Below are 9799 nucleotides of genomic sequence, written 5' to 3'. Positions count from 1 at the left end.
TGCCACTTCTGGTCCACTCCATTATAATAGGTGTGCATGTGCCTTACACACACTGCAAAGCACCCCAAACAACAGACTAATAATGTGGATCACACACCTCACCCCTGCAGCACTGCCATCATGTTTGCCCCACTATGACAAAGAGACCTTGGCGTTCCATAGTTAAACTCTACTGTTGCAGCATGTCCCTCAGAGCCTTTCACATGTTTTGAGCTGGGTAACTGCCCTCCATCTCAACTATACTGAACAGGACCCACCTGTATCCTGCCCTTGTGTGTTGCCCTTCACCTGATGCCTCCACCTCTCTCCAGTGTCCTGTCAGGGAGAGATGGGCATGTTCGGTTCCAGATGTCACTTGTCAAATGCACCACTTGTGTCCTGGCCAATTGCTGCTGTACTATTTGACTGACCCCCCAAAATAAATCTGGCACCACCCAGCAGCTAAGGGTCATTTGGGATGGCAATTGAAAATGGGGTACCACTTCTGCCACATATCTATGGAAACCACTGTTCTCCACCAAAGAGAATGTCTGGTCATCTATGGCAATCATCTCCCCTAGGCAATGGGTAATCCTGGCTTTTTTATATTTATTTTTCAGATGTTGTCTGGCATTTGCTGCCTACCACCTCTTTCTGTTTGCTCATCTACCTCCCTGCTTCCCTGGGCTGGTGACTCAATCTCTGTCCTCTGATGACTCTTCCCCTTCACAATAAGGAAGCCACTTACTCCCACAGTACCCACTTCATTTGGCGGCAGCAGTGCTCTGTGTTGCCTCTTCAGGTTGTTGAAAATGCTACTGTTGGAGAAGTGGCTCAGTACAGGCACTCAGCCATGTAAGCATCTGTTGCACACCGTTGGAAATGCTTCCAGATTATTGACTTCTTGGGCAATCCAGTTTTTGACTGTGTAGAGGTTTGGGGGCTAAGACCTACTTTAGCAGCACTAAGAAAGATGTGGCTAGGTTTAGGGTGAAGGTGCCAGAGAAGCGCCTGTGACTACCTGGAGTGTGGGTAATTCTCTTGTGGGACAGGAGTGAGAAGGGAAACCACCTGAGGTGTGTGGTGCAGAATTCCAGTGTGTAGGTGAAAAGAGTACGAAGTTACACAAGAAAGGTCCATCCAGAGGATTGCAGGGGCTGCATATTGTTGGCCAGCCTCAGTCAGGAAATCACAGTGTATAGCATTTTCATATTGTGCCACTACACCTAGCAGAAGAGCCGCTCAGCTCCAATCCCAGCTTAGATCTTTTCTCTCTTTTTTTGCCTCTGTTTGCTAAACAGCTGTTCTTGAAAAGTGTAATCGCTTAGTTTACACAAAATACACAGATTTATATTGTTGTATGTTGAAAGGGGGAATGTTTAGCTAAATTTTCTCTTGTTCCTACCCCTTGTTTGATACACAGTGTGGTGTAGTGAATAGAGTAATAGATTAGGACTCTAGAGAACAGTCTTTAAATCCCCATTTCGCCATGGAAACCCATGGGGGGGCACTGGAAAAACAGCTCCTTAGCTATCTCACTTACTGCGAAAGCCCTGTTAGGGTTGCTATGTTGGTTCTGACTTGACAGCACAGAAGAACAACAGCAGCAACCTTTGGTTTAAAATTTATGGGAAGTACAGTAAATATTTTGCAATTAATTTATTCTTTATTTTATTTATTCTTACCTCTTCTGCATACCTTCAGCATATCAAACAGCCAAGCATCAAGACAGAAACCAGTTCTTCACTGCTTCCCCCAGTTGTCTTCCTCTAGAGGTCTGACAAAATTGAGACCCAGTTTTCTTTTTAAAAAAATAGAGGTTATGTTTGGTTTTTGTGTGCGTGATGTCTACCTACAGACAGAGACACATACACAGAGGTCACCATTATCTCTAGGGAAAAGGGTGGAATAGAAATATACAACAACTTAGAACAGATTTTTCAGCATACTTCCCAAACCTGCTTTTGCCCAGCATAAGATTTGGTGAAAATACCTTAAGTTCCTTGAGTTCCTGATGTTCTTCTTTTCAGTGTTGGATGCTTCCAGTATGACACACTAATATTAATTATCACACTGGGACTCATAAGTATTGTTTTCATGTAGACAACCAAAAGTAACACAAATATTTTGTCCATATTCCAAAGCAGGGAAATAGTCATTTGCCAAAATCTTCATTCACTGGCACAAAGACAATTCAAGCTCACCTCTCTCTTCCCCACTCACCCCTTTCAACCAGGTTTCTAACATGATAGAAAGGGCTAGTCTTTCTCCCTTAGTCTCTTTTTAGCAAGGTTGGTGGCCACCTGAGGGCAAATGCTCTTAATTCCACACCCAAACTCCCAAATGCCCTGTGTCTGTTGAACTGAAAGATGCTATCGTATCACGATTTTACATCTGAACTAAAGTATAAATCTGAAATTGGTTCCTGAGGCCAAACATATGAGGAATCTTGAGAGAAGCCAAGATGTTTCAGTAAGACTAATGAAATTTCTCAGAGGGGGTTTTGCACATCCCCAGGTTGTCATTGGACTTCGCCCAAGCAAATCTGGAGGTTCCTCCTCAGGAGCGATGTGTCAGGAATTCCATGGAAAGCCAAAAGAATTGTATGAGTCATTCAATGTTTCCAGGAGAACAGGGTAGATTTGCACCTCACTAAAATATTCATTTGTCCTGATTGAACAAAGGAGATGACAAAATCAAAGCTGCATGCAGATTCTGTTACCGTCATGGGAGCTGCTTGCATCCAGATTTTAAAATTGGGAATAGTCATCAAAGGAAAACTACTTCAGACTCAATGGCATTTTTAGGTGGCCCTTTTGAGAAGCAGGATGGGTGGAGTAGGTGAATCTTGCAACATTGTAGATGGAGATGTGCCCTGTCATCTAAATTATAATACGCACTCAAAGATGGATCTCCACCTTTGGCAGTTAAAATTATCCCTGAATCAAGGCCACCGTATGCCTATGCACTCAGTTGATGCAAGTGAATATTATACAGTATGCATTCAAAGTCTCTCTTGACTAACAAGAACGTCTTGGCCCAGATATGGCTTTATTATCTATCAGGAGAGGAGTCCAGCTGTGAATTAGCTCAACAGAGCAGAACTATTGGAAAGAAAAGAAAATGGAACATTGTAAGGTAAGGATTATACTCAGAAAGTACCGCTCCTAAGTATCTGTTCCCCAGAAAGTGGAGGCACAGACACTTAGTCAGCATCAATGTGGACAATATTGCAGGTAGCTTTATTCCCTGACTTATAACTCTTAAGTTAGGCATCTGGCTATAGAGCCAAAGGTTATACATTCAATTCTCCACTGTGCATCCCAGAAGAGTCAGCCTGTGTAGCCTTGGGCAAGCTGCACAGTCCCAAGATGCCCCCAGAAGAAGGGAATGGTAAACCATTTCTGAGTACTCTTTTACTAGAAAACCCTGGAAAGGGTTGTCATAAGTCATAACTGACTTGGCGGCATGCAATTATTATTGCTATGGCTCTTAATTTACTATAATTTGTAGTTAAACTAAATTATACCACGAACATTAATTAAAAGCACTGCAGAAGAAGGAAGGATGGTTTGTTTTTTCTAACAATCTTAACTGAGTCCACCTTAGACAAATTAGTTTACTTTTGTTTCATGATTGGGAGATCTGTCTGTGTGTCTGCTGTCTCAGGCATAGCATGTTGATCTGAACAATGTGCTTGTCTGGTAGGATAATGTAAGGGGAGGGAACAGGCATTTGCTGTTGCATGTTATCCAATCCTGAAATTCAAAGGAATCTCTCATTTGGAATGTTTGCATCTTAAGTAAGGAGAGGTGGAATCAATCTATTTGGGCCAAAAGTGAGAAAAATGTATCTTATGGGCTGCATGTGGCACCAAACCCCTTTTTTGGAAGCCCTCCAGTGTCCCCCAGGACACCCCAAAGTTTTTATTTTAAATGAAACACTTGTGGTTTGCCACCAAAATTCTGCAGCAGACTGCTAAATGGGTTGCTCACATCAGTCACACAAGTGCCCACTGAATTTTAAATGTTGACTGAAAGAAGAAATTAGCTTTGATTGAAAGAGACCTTTAATTACCTTTAAAATTATTCCATAATGAATTAAACATGATATTTAATTCTTCTTTGTGGTCTCTGTGAATGCACACTATAGGGTTTATTCTGTGCTTATGCAGATGTTTCTGGAATATTCTAGAGCTAGGACTACCCCACTAGTACACATGGTCTGCCCGTCCTGCCAATTGTCTCAGTTTCTTTTTGCCACTTGCTGAGGCTTCATCTCTCGAGCAGAGCTCTGTTCGCCTTCTTTGTGAGTTTCACTAGGGGGGGAAGTAGGAGAGTTAGAATGATGAATCTTCCCTCTTCCATTCCCTGACCTGTCCCCTCTCTCTTTTCCACCATTTTATGGCCCCGACAGGGCCTTTCAAACTGTGCGACTCTTGCCCCAACAAGATTCCCCTTTCTGACAGACACTATTCGTGCCTCTTCTGCCTTGAGGAATCGCACCAGTCTTCTTCATGTCAGGCCTGCAAAAAACTAAAAACAAAAAAAAAACCCCACAGAAACTCACACTTACGCAACAGTCGGAATGCTCCCTACAACTTCAACCACCTGCTATGGACACCATGAAGAGCTCTCCAATCCACAGCTCAACCCCATCAACTGAGATGCCATCTACCTTGCCTGCATTGAGACCAGCACTGGTCAAATCCAAATCCAAGTCGACCTCCAAGTCTAAGCCCTCAGGGTCGACTTCGAAGTCGAGATCGACTTCGAAACTGGCCTCGGTATCCAACCACTCCAAGCCATCTAAAAAGAAAAGTCATCTCAGGACTGTCCTAACAATCAATCTTAGCGTACCTCATCTTGATCTGCACTCACCAAGACCTCTCTTCCACCTCCCATACTGGAGCAAACAACCATCTGTCTTGACTCTGCTTTGGGAGAGGATAAATCCAATTTCCCACCATTGGGCCAACCACTGTCCCCAGTCTTCAGTCAATCACCTGAATGGGGAAAGTCTAGGAGTTGCTCTGTTTCCACTCCAGACTTGGATTCAGCCTCCACTTTGGCTGATCCAGTACTTCCTTGCAAACGAACTGGGAAAACTCAGCAGAGACCTGCAAACTCGATGCTGAGCATCTGGAAGCTCCCCCAACATTGGGGTTGATGGCATTGCATGATACTCGAGCTCGAAACTATCCTAAGTGAGTTACAGTTTACAAACCTCCAGCTTACTATGAGCCTCAACCCAAGCGATATCGAGACCAGTCATACTGACACTGGCTGTCTGATCCCAGGTTCTATACTGAGCCTAAACACCACTGGTATTCCTATTACTATCCCTCTGACTCATTGGGATCACCATCCCCTCCTCAGTGCCATATAAGGAGAGAGCCTCTTCAGGAAATACCTTCCAATGATGAGTTATCTCCTCAACCTCTGATATCAAAGCCAACTAAATACTACCTCAAACAATCTCATACCACTAAGCTACACTCCTTACAGTCAACTATGGCACTAAAGTGACCTCGAACCTCAGTACAGACCCAGTCTCATACTACTGAACCAACTCAAGTATGATCATCTTTGTTACAGGTTACTACTACTTATAGAAGACCACCAGCAGCCCCACTTGATGCTACACACTCTCATCAACCAAGGAGATCCACATCACACACAACATCCGTCCACTACATCCTATGGTACTGGTAAGACCAAACATTATGTCCCTTTGCCTCCACTGCAAGGCGACATTGCCCACACTTCAATGTCTCCTTATGGACGTTACATCTCCATATTACCAGTCTCCACAACCAACCAACCCAATCTCCAATACCGAAGCCTCAGACTCCTCACCCCCACCTGAGTACCCACTAGAGATGGGGATGAATATAAAAGCGGATTGGTTTTTCCAATAAATATAGCTGATGCGTTAAATATTTGTTGATCTGTATTTGTGGGTTCTAGAGACCCCCAAGAATATGAAGGAATGAATATTTATCCTTTTTTTATTCATCCTTCGTATTAAAAAAACACCATTCTGCCTACCGGCCACCGATCAGCTAATCAGCGGCAGAAAGGCAGCCACCACAACACACAGCCTCCCAATATCACAGCCTACCCCACTCCTTCCTTTCCCTACCTTAGGCCCCACACCATGCCACCCCACCCCCACCGACACCCTCTTACCTTAATCGCTGCTGCCAAGGTCTTCTGGCCTTGCAGCCACAGCATGTAAAAATAGAGATTGGCTGCCCTTTGCAAAGATGGGGGCTGCAGCTTCATTTAGGGTAGGGAAGCTGCAGCTGCCATCTTTGCAAAGGGCAGCCTGGATTCACTTAGTCTGCCTTAAGGGAAACCAGGCTGCCCTTTGCATAGATGGTAGCTGCAGCTTCCCTACCCTAAATGAAGCCGCAGCCACCATCTTTGCAAAGGGCAGGCAGTCTCCCCTTTTACACGCCATGGCTGCGGAGGCCTGATGGAGCAGCTATTAAGGTAAGGGGGTGTTGGTGGGAGTGGGGTAGGGGCTAAGATAGGAAAAGGAAGGGGGTGTGGGGGGAGGCTGTTGGGGAGGCTGGCTGTGTGTGTAGGGGGGTGGCTGCCTATTGGCTTCTGATCAGCTGATTGGTGGCTGGTAGGCAGAATGGGCTTCTGTGCCGTGTAATAAACTCTCCTGGAGGGACCCAGTTTGTGGGTGAATAACTTGGATATCTGATATCCAATCTTCACCAAAGTTGGCAGGCATGTTGGGGAAAGATATAGGAAGATCTGTTGTGATTCTGGTTTCTCTAAGTACCTGGGGGGAGCTTTCCTGGGGGGACCTCTTTGTGACTATATAACTTAGGGGTCTGTAATCCAAAGTTCATCAAACTTTCAGGATTTGTACAAAATCATCTACGGAAGATCCTCTGCAAATATGGTGTCTCTAGGTGGTTGGGAGCCACTGTTGGGAGCCATTTAAAGTGCAGATGAATTGACAGATTGATCCCTCGATTCATTGAAGAATATTCGTATATTTGTATTCTTTGATCCGTTAACCTTTACGAATAATGGATCTAAATGAATTGCCATTTTTTAATTTGTCCCCATCTCTAGTCCCCACCTAACCTGCCTACACCAGACTTTGATATTGCGGATGGTAACCCATCATCACCATTGGAAGATTCTTATTCCCAACTTAGTTTTCATACAGCAAGATTTATGGACCTTGACATTCAACAACCCATGCTGAATGAGTCAGATAAGGTTTTTGAAGACATCAACCAGGACCAGATCCCTCCACTCAGTATGGGATTCATACCTTCCCTTCTTAAACTTATTAAGGAATCTTGGTTCAAACTTTCTTCGGTACCACAAATTTCAAGATGCATCAAAAATCTCTACAAAATACATGGTGACAATGCCACATTCTTATCTAAACACCCTCCTCCCAACTCGGTGATCATAGACACCACTCAGAATAGAGCTCACAACTGCTTCAATGCCACTCCAAATAATTGAGAAGAAAGAAAATTAGACTTAATTGGTTGTAGAATTTACTCTTTGGCCTCTTTCACTTTGTGGGCAGCCAATTACCTTGCAGCAATGGGAGCCTATGATTGTCACCTATGGAATAAGGCTTTACCCATTCTTCAAACCACACCTGATGAGTATAAAGCTCGCCCACCAGGAGCATCAACACGTGTGGCTTAGATCTGCTCATATATCAGAGGATTCACTGTTGTGAATCAAAGACTTACCATTCAATGGCATAGGCCTCTTCGATGAGAAGACTGATGAGATTCTATACAACCTGCAAAAAATGAGAAAAACAGTACATTCTTACAACACTCAGTCTTGCTTCCACCCTCAACAGTACTAGTGGCTCCGTACTTACCCATACGAACAATACCGACCACCAGCCAATAAAAAGAGGTATCCACCACCATCCTCCTCATCTTTTTCACCTTGGCAAAACTCACAACAGTGCCCCTGTCAATCCTTTAGGCGCCCTGACAAAAAGACCAAAGTCATTGACTCTTTCACTGAACAGATCCGCTCTTGTTACATCCTACAGTTCATGAGCTCCACCCACCTTGCATCCTACCTCCAAGTCTGGGCCATGATTACCATCAACACTTGGGCACTCTCTATCGTTGAGTTGATTATGTGATTGAGTTTCTTTTTCTGCCATCTTCAGGACCCTTAAGAACAACAACTCCATCACCTCTATTAGAAGAAGACGTTTGATCCCTATTACAAAAAGATGCCATTGCTCCTGTAACTCTATCCAGCAATGACCCAGGATTCTATTCCCATTGCTTCACAATTCCCAAAGGAGATGGCAGCCTTTGGCCCATCCTCTACCTATGCAACCTCAGCTCCTACATCACCTCAAAGTGTTTCTGCATGGTCACACTAGAACACATACTCCCCCTCCTTCAGAAAGGCAACTGTCTTGCAGTCATAGACCTAAGTGATGCCTACTTCCATATAACCATTCGACCAGACCATTGCAAATTTCTCAGATATTCCCTTGAAGTCTGCACATACGAATTCGAGGCCCTTCCATTTGGCCTCTCCACTGCTCCACATGTCTTCACAAAATGTATGGCACCTGTAGCAGTGCATCTCTGCATATGCAGAGTCACCATATTCCCATACATCAATGATTGGTTGCTAGTTGCTCCTTCCTCTTCCAAGGCCTTACACGACATAGATCTCATTTTGTCCGTCTTGGCAGATCTGGCACTCAGAGTCAATGTGGACAAATCTATCCTACAACCTTCCCAACTCGTGACTTACATAAGAATCATTCTAGATTCACCACAGTCTCGTGTCTTCCTCCCACACGAATGAGCAACAAAGCTACACATGCTTCTGTGCCACTTCTGATCTCAGACTACTGCTCACCAGACTCAGAGTCTGCTAGGGTTGATGGCCTCCACGACCTCCATCATACAACATGCTAGATTAAAAATGAGATCACTTCAGGTTTGGTACCTGTCTCTCTTCAACCCTCTCTCTGATCAACCCACCAAACCTCTGGCCCTTCAGCGCTGCCTGGGGGCTGTACTGCAATGGGTGCAGGAGAACGGGCTCAGGCTGAACCCGGACAAGACGGAGGTACTGAGGGTGGGTGCCCCCTCAGCCGGGGATTTGGGAAACTCCCTCTCTTTGGGGGGGGTGACTCTGACCACCAGGGATGTGGTTCGCAGCTTGGGGATCCATCTGGACCCGGCACTCACTATGGAATCCCAGGTGGCGTCGGTGGTCCGCACCACCTTTTTTCACCTAAGGCGGATTGCCCAGCTGTGGTCCTACCTTGATGTGGGGGCGCTCACTACCTTGGTGCATGCGCTCATAATCTTGAGATTAGACCACTGTAACGCGCTCTACGTGGGGCTACTTTGAGGCTGCTGCGGAAATTACAGGTGGTGCAGAATGCGGCGGCCAGATTACTTAGTGCTGTGAAAAAATACCAACATATTTCACCCACTCTGGCCGCACTGCATTGGCTGCCCATCCGATTCCACATCGACTTCAAAGTGTTGATGCTCATGTATAAAGCCCTAAACGGTTTAGGGCCTTGATACTTGGCGGAATGCCCACTCCCACCAAGATCTACCCGTGTCACTCGTGCGAGCCAGGAGGTGAGGCTGAGGAGCCTAACGCCGAGGGAGGCCCGGAAGGAAAAGACAAGAAATCGGGCCTTCTCGGCAGTGGCTCCTCGCCTCTGGAACAATCTACCTCCTGAGATTCATGGGTCTCCCTCGCTGGGTATCTTTAAGAAGCAATTAAAGACATGGATGTTTTGGCAGGCCTTTCCATCATATACC

At 45.2% G+C, this 9799-nt stretch overlaps 1 long non-coding RNA gene across 1 annotated transcript; it reads right to left on the bottom strand.

The window, feature by feature from the left end:
* Positions 1-918: 918 nt before the first annotated feature.
* LOC144584002 (uncharacterized) lies at positions 919-9154 on the bottom strand. The gene is made up of 2 exons (XR_013537981.1): positions 7721-9154; positions 919-4297 (listed from the first exon to the last, which is right to left on the bottom strand). It is a non-coding gene; the product is annotated as an uncharacterized LOC144584002 (long non-coding RNA).
* Between the last annotated feature and the right edge of the window lie 645 nt (positions 9155-9799).

The sequence above is a fragment of the Pogona vitticeps genome, chromosome 1, assembly GCF_051106095.1.
Source record: "Pogona vitticeps strain Pit_001003342236 chromosome 1, PviZW2.1, whole genome shotgun sequence".
In the NCBI taxonomy this organism is placed as follows: domain Eukaryota; kingdom Metazoa; phylum Chordata; class Lepidosauria; order Squamata; family Agamidae; genus Pogona; species Pogona vitticeps.
The sequence above is the reverse complement of the archived record's forward strand: the minus strand, read 5'-3'. Positions and strand labels throughout refer to the sequence as shown.